Raw genomic sequence first — 8,056 nt, forward strand, 5'->3', positions numbered from 1 at the left:
TCTTTCAACTGGGCTTGAACATGAACCAAGAACTTTCAGATGTACAAGCTAGATTTAGAAAAAACACAGGAACCAGAGATCAAGTTGCCAACATCCATTGGATCATAGAAAAAGCAAGGGAATTTCATAAAAATGTCTACTGCTTCATTGACTACCTGAAAACCTTTGATTGTGTGGATCACAGCAAAGTGGAAAATTCTTAAAGAGATTGGAATACCAAACCAACTTATCTGTCTTCTGAGAAACTTGCATGCAGGTCAAGAAGAAGAAACCTGTATTAGTATTTCTTCACGTACTAGTTAGAAACAGACATGGAACAATGGACTGGCTCATAATTGGGAAAGGAGTATGTCAAGCCTGTATCAAAACACCCTGTTTATTTAACTTCTATGAAGAGGTGGTGTTGTTCAGTCTCCCAGTCATGCCCGACTCTTTGCAATCCCATGGACTGCAGAATTCAAGGCTTCCCTGTCCCTCACCATCTCCTGGAATCTGCCCAAGTTAATCTCCATTGCATCAGTGATGCCATCCAGCCATCTCATTTGATGCCTTCTTCTCATTCTGCCCTTGATCTTTCCCAGCATCAGGGACTTCTCCAATGAGTCATCTGTTCACAACAGATAACTAAAATACTGGAGCTTCAGCTTTAGCATCAGTCCTTCCAATGAATATTCAGGGTTTATCTCCCTTAAGATTGACTGGTTTGATCTCCTTGCTTTCCAAGGGACTTTCAAGTGTCTTCTCCAGCACAAGTTTTCTAAGAGATTTGAGCAGGTTTCCCGATGGGAGGGGTTGTTCCCACCCAGTGATGGATGAAGCTGGGACTTTTACCTCTGGAGGATGGTGCCATGCTCAGGGGGACCTTGAGCCACTTGTCTGATGATGAATGGGTCTTTGTTTCTTCCCTGTTGATTTTTTTGTCTTGAGGCAACCTACCACTGGACACTACCTGCTGTTTGGTGGGGCTAATAGCAGCCTGTGGGAGGGCTCCAGTAAATTAGTACTTCCCAAAACTGCTGATGCCAGTTTGTCTATGCGATGAACCACAGCCACACCCTGACCCTGCAGGGATCCCCCAGTACAAGAAGGTAGGGCAGGTAGGTATGGCACAGTTTCTTATGGGGTCACTGCTTTTTTCCCTTGGTTCCTGGTGTGCATGACACTTTTTGTGCGTCCTTCAAGAATGGAATTTCTGTTTCCCCGTCTTTGGAATTCTTGCAATCAAACTCAACTGGCTTTCAGTTCTCTGGGGGCTCCTCTTCCCATTGCCAGACTTCTCAGCTGGAAAGCCTGACATGGAGCTCAGAACTTTCCCTACAGTAGGATAACTTCTAGGGTATAACTTGTTTTTAATTTGCAGGTCTCCCACCTGGTGGATATCAAATTAATTTTATCACAATTGTGCCTGTTCTATCATTTTGTTGTGACTTCCTCTTTCTCTTTGGATGTATTTCTTACAACCAAAGAGTGTATCTGTTTTGTTAGGTGGCAAGATTTTGTTGTTGTTGATAGTTGCTCAGCAGCTACTTGCGATTTTGATGTTTTTATAAGAAGGGGTGAGTTCATGTAGTCTATTCTGCCATGTTGAGTTGCTCTTTTTTCCATTAGCCTTTTCCAATAAACCTTTCAGTGAAGTTATTTTACAATTTTGAAGCCTTTCTTTTGCATGCTAATTACAATAGAGATCATATTCTGTCTGTTTAATTCAGGAAGCTTGCTTTCAACTGCACTTCTTAAATGAATGGTCTTGACAATTTGGAACTTTCCTCATAATGGCAATTTTAACTCTACATTTTCTTGTAAGGTTTTGGAAGATTTTGGTTGATATCTACAGCTTCTAAAACATGAAAGAAGGAAGTTTGTCAGAGGGTAGTGTGCTTAATTCTTTGACACTTGAGGATCTTATTTCTTTAGCTAAGCCTTGGGTCTCTTGTGGCCAAACTAATACCTAAGGAAGATGTGAAACTCGTTTGGGGATTTTATGATGTCTTGCTACTGCTGCTGCTGCTAATTCGCTTCAGTCGTGTCCAACTCTGTGAGACCCCATAGACGGCAGGCCACCAGGCTCCCCATTCCCTAGGATTCTCCAGGCATGAATACTGAAGTGGGTTGCCATTGCCTTCTCTGTTATGATGTCTTACAATGGACATTTTTCCATAAAAGTTTTCTCAAAGTTGTGTGACTTAGTGTAGCTATAACTCGTTCTATGACCAGCTTATCTTAGCAAGGTAGTCAGAATTAAGTGGCTGAGCACTCTAACAAGGTTTAAGTGCTCAGTCCCACATCCACCAATTTTGTAGCTTTGGCTTCCAAGGTTATCATTAACAATAAATTTATTACCCCTTTCTCAAAGATATATCTTTATAGTGACAGCTAACTTAAAGGTTAATAGTCCAACTTTTGTGTCTACTTAGATTTTGATTTGCCATTGGTAAAAACAGTCTGAATTTCTTGTCTTAGTTTATTTCCCCAAGTCTCTCCTATGTTTTTGCTTTGGACTTACCTCAAAGATATGTGAGTCTCCTAAAGTCTGCACCTATTGCTGACTTCCAATATAACTACCCTGGAAACTGTACAGGGTCCCAAAACCTTTCTGGGAAATTTAACAAGCCAGAGATTTTTCAGATTTTATTTTACTTTTTGAAAAAAAAAAAAAAAATGCTTGGTTGGAGAGCTGCACACAAGGAAGCAGAGCTCAAATATCAGTGAATTACCTCGTCAAGCCTTGATAACAGCAACCAGAAGCAGTGAGCTCAAAATCTTCAGTGAGCCCCTTGCCTGTCCAATTTATTGCCTTTAGGCTATTAGCAGTCAATTTCATTCCATTCCTTCTTGCCTAAAAAAACTATCAAAAATTATTGAAAAAGACAATTTAATTGATACAAACAAACTATATTTAGCACTTCATGAAGTGGACAGTCTCCATTTGGAGACCTTAAAAATGGAGGTAAGTGTCAAAAACACTTTCATAAGATAAAGAATTAAGAACTAGGACATATAAACCAAGTACCTAATTTCCTATTTTAAATCTATTCATTTTTGAAATAGCTAAAGTCCTGTTTGAACCCCAATTAAATCAAAACCAAAAGGAATGTAAGATCTTTATGAATAGTACTATAAAGTTTTATGTAAGATTAAATAATAATTAAATGGAAATAAATGTTCAATAATATTATAAATAATCACTAAGATAAACACAATTGGTAAAGAGTAAAATTATGAAAGTAAAAGAAAAACATCAAGAAATAGTCTTTTTTCCAGAATATAAATTAATATTATTTTAGAAAATAAGTTCCATAGCTTATTAAAAACTGCACATGCTCATTTTTTTAATGCTTCAACAATTCCAGTGCTGGGCATTTAAAATACAGAAAACATTGAACATATGTACCCCAAGAGATAAGTAATAGATATTCAAAGTGACTTTTCTATAATAGCCAAAAAAGGAAATAATATAAATTACCATTAAAAGTACAGGGGGGGGGGAATAGATTATGACAGATTCATGTAATCTTTTCACAAAAATGCAAAATTTTAAAAGAAATTTCACAAAAAATTGTGTAATTTTTTCACAATATTATATATATATATAATATATATATGTGTGTGTGTGTGTATATATATATATATATATGTATTTACCCCCTCATAACAACAAAAAGGCAGAGGAACCAGAGATCAAATTGCCAACATCAGCTGGATCATCGAAAAAGCAAGAGAGTTCCAGAAAAACATCTATTTCTGCTTTATTGACTATGCCAAAGCCTTTGACTGTGTGGATCACAATAAACTGTGGAAAATTCTGAAAGAGATGGGAATACCAGACCACCTGACCTGCCTCTTGAGAAACCTATATGCAGGTCAGGAAGCAACAGTTAGAACTGGACATGGAACAACAGACTGGTTCCAAATAGGAAAAGGAGTATGTCATGGCTGTATATTGTCACCCTGCTTATTTAACTTATATGCAGAGTACATCATGAGAAATGCTGGGCTGGAAGAAGCAGAAGCTGAAATCAAGATTATCAGGAGAAATATCAATAACCTCAGATATGCAGATGACACCATCCTTATGGCAGAAAGTGAAGAGGAACTCAAAAGCCTCTTGATGAAAGTGAAAGTGGAGAGTGAAAAAGTTGGCTTAAAGCTCAACATTCAGAAAACGAAGATCATGGCATCTTGTCCCTTCACTTCATGGGAAATAGATGGGGAAACAGTGAAAACAGTGTCAGACTTTATTTTTCTGGGCTCAAAAATCACTGCAGATGGTGACTGCAGCCATGAAATTAAAAGACACTTATTCTTTGGAAGAAAAGTTATGACCAACCTAGATAGCATATTCAAAAGCAGAGATATTACTTTGCCAACAAAGGTCCGTCCAGTCAAGGCTATGGTTTTTACAGTGGTCATGTATGGATGTAGGAGTAGGAATATGAAGAAAGATGAATGCCTAAGAATCGATGCTTTTGAACTGTGATGTTGGAGAAGACGCTTGAGAGTCCCCTGGACTGCAAGGAGATCCAACTAGTCAATCCTAAAGGAAATAAGTCCTGAATATTCATTGGAAGGACTGATGCTGAAGCTGAAGTCTAATACTTTGGCCACCTGATGCGAAGAACTGACTCACTGGAAAAGACCCTGATGCTGGAAAGATTGAAGGCAGAAGGAGAATGTGATGACAGAAGATCAGATGATTGGATGGCATCACAGACTTGATGAATATGAGTTTGAATAAGCTCTAGGAGTTGGTGTTGGACAGGGAAGCCTGACATGTTGCAGTCCATGGGGTCACAAAGAGTCGGACATGACTAAGCTAATGAACTGAATTGATGAATTAATAGTAATTATGCTAAACTTTGTTTAATTATGTAATTCTTTCAACTTATGCACTTAATTTTTTATAAGTTGTTTATTTGTTTAATCTCAGCCAAATAAGTTTTTATAAGTATCTGATGTCAGAAGCCAGCATATGTATGCTTTGTTCTATGTAAAGCTGTGATTTTTCACGATTAACAAAGAGGTATTTGCTGAATTTAAACAAAAAAGAGGAAGTCTTGGTTTTCCAAAGAAAAGAAAACTTAGAATTCTTAAATAAAAACATTTTTGAATTTAAAATAATTTTATAAAATATTATTTCATCTGTACTAAGGAAAAATGTGTGGAGACTAGCATGAGCATAACTAAATGTGATAGAAAATTCTTGAGTCATTAAAATATTGAGAGACTGAATAAGATTTTTCCTACTTTCATTTTCACACATCCTAGTAAAAGTCAGCATAACTAAAATTTTTAAAAATCATTTGGATAAAACCAATCATTCTTCAGTATTTCAAAACATAGAAGACATAGATAAAGATATTTGTATTAGCAAAGAATGCAACTCAAAAGAAAATTCCTGATAAGAAGGAATGAGAGTTGTCTCTCTTAAAATAGAAAGTTTTTTTTGTTTGTTTTTTTTTTTATTTTTTTATTTTTTAACTTTACAATATTGTTGGTTTTGCCATATATCAACATGAATCCGCCACAGGTATATATGTGTTGCCCATCCTGAACCCTCCTCCCTCTTCCTTCCCTGTGCCATCCCTCTGGGTCGTCCCAGTTCACCAGCCCCAAGCATCCAGTACCATGCATCGAACCTGGACTGGCAACTCTTTTCATATATGATATTGTACATGATTCAATGCCATTCTTCCAAATCATCCCACCCTCTCCCTCTCCCACAGAGTCCAAAAGACTGTTCTATACATCAGTGTCTATTTTGGTGTCTCATATACAGGGTTATTGTTACCATCTTTCTAAATTCCATATATATGTGTTAGTATACTGTATTGGTGTTTTTCTTTCTGGCTTACTTCACTCTGTACAATAGGCTCCAGTTTCATCCACCTCATTAGAACTGATTCAAATGTATTCTTTTTAATGGCTGAGCATCTACTTTTGAGTCCAGCCTCATAGAAAGCAAGTAAGGATTGCTAAGAGAGGATTGCATGGGATAAACAGAAGCAGAAAAAAGGTAAAGATTAGAAATTTTAAAAAAAGAATGTAGTGGTTTAGTCACTTAGTTGTGACTGATCTTGTGACCTCATGGACTGTAACCCTTCAGGATTCTCTGTCCATGAGATTTCCTAAACAAGGACAGAGTGGGTTGCCATTTCCTTTTCAGGGGATCTTCGTGACCCAGGGATTGAACTACAGTCTCCTGCATTGCAGGTTGTCTCCTGGATTGCAGGCAGATTCTTCACTGGCTGAGCCACCAGGAAAGCCCAAAAGAAGAGTAATCAGTTTTATTTCACCACAACATTGATATTTAATACAGTAAAGGGGACAGAAGTGGGGTAGGATTCCATTGGGAGTTTAGGACTAGCAGATGCAAACTATTATATATAGAATAGATAAATAAGAAGATCCTATCATATAACATAAGAAATTATATTCAATATACTATAATAAAGTATAATGAAAAATAGATATAGACATAACTGAATCATTTAACTATATACTAGAAACTAATAAACATTGTAAATCAACTATAACTCAATAAAGCAAAAACCAAGAAAAATAGTGAATGATATGTTAAAAATGAGGTTTCTGATAAAAAACACCTGAAGGAAAACTTGCTGACAATTAAAATAAAATTAAAGCAATTAATGTGTATGCATTATGTATCAGACACTGCCAGATACTTCTTAATAGAGAAGGGGGGAAATGTCTCATCTTACAGAATAACATTCTAATGAAAAAGAGACACTCATAAAAGCTATAATATAAAGTTGCATCTATCATAATGAATATTTATAATTAAGAACATAATTCAACTTTGGATTTCCAAAAAAATGATATAAGAAGATAATATTTAAATTGAAGTTTAGGTATGAATGGAAGAATAAATGGTAGTTAAAATATAATGGAAAGCTGTGGAAATGCAAAATGATTGTTTTTTTAATATATAGTAAAGAAAATTAAAAAAATTGATACATCTGCAACTATAGTAGTTGAGATAGGTGAAACATAAAACACATGAGTATTTTATACGTGAGTATAGCTGTGTGATTTAATTCTAAAATTCTTGTCATCCTTAATATATTTTTATAATCATTATGATATTTTTATAAACAGTTTATGTTAAGTCCTTATGATTTATTAAGAACCAAACATATAGAGAATTCACTGTCTTCATAATCAGTACTTAGTGCTTCTATCCTTGTGTAAAAACTGTAACTATACTGGCTTGAGAAAAGGAAAAAACTTTCAGCAGAATTTCAAATGAAGAAAGATATTTAGCTTGGATGATAGATAAACAGGATCCTTTTCATTTAGCAGGAATAATTTTACAGGGTAAGACAAAATAAATGGTGACTGACAAAGGGCAGATGTGGAATACTTTCTGCAGACACAATTCAACTAATCATGGAAATAGATAAAGAAAAAAGTGTGAGGACTAGTTGAGAAATGTACATCCTTATAGCAATAAGGACATGTACATATCTGTGACTTTTATTATCACAGCCAATCTTCAGTGAAATTACAAAATAAATTTACCTTTGGAATTCTTATGTTTAAATTCTCCTTTTCGGTGAGATAGCAACTTTTCCATTTCCAAATATTTCCCATTCTCATTATGATTCTCCCATTTAATACTGTTTTATGTTATTCATTACCCAGATTTACCTCTCTTTTACATATTCCTCAGATCATTAAATAAACAGCTCCCCTCTCAATTAGAGCTAAGTCTGGATCTGCTTGTCTCCTTAGACTATATCGAAGTCTTCTATCTGTCATACAATTGGCTAGAATATTTTTAGTTTTAATGGAGAAATTATTTGAAGTGAGGCATGGTAGGTATTTTTGACATCCACATGGGAAAATGAGCTGCTTTTCTGTATCAGTAACTTTCATCAAATTGAATTAGTGCTATATTGCATTAGTTCTCTTTCACATTATTACAACAAACGTTCTTAATAAGACAATTTTGTACTGTATTAGACAAATTTAATATTTATGCATATTAAAGAAACATTGCTAATTTGATAGAAAACTGCTAGGAGGAGCAAATTAT

Source organism: Bos taurus, chromosome 12, assembly GCF_002263795.3.
Source record: "Bos taurus isolate L1 Dominette 01449 registration number 42190680 breed Hereford chromosome 12, ARS-UCD2.0, whole genome shotgun sequence".
Lineage (NCBI taxonomy): Eukaryota > Metazoa > Chordata > Mammalia > Artiodactyla > Bovidae > Bos > Bos taurus.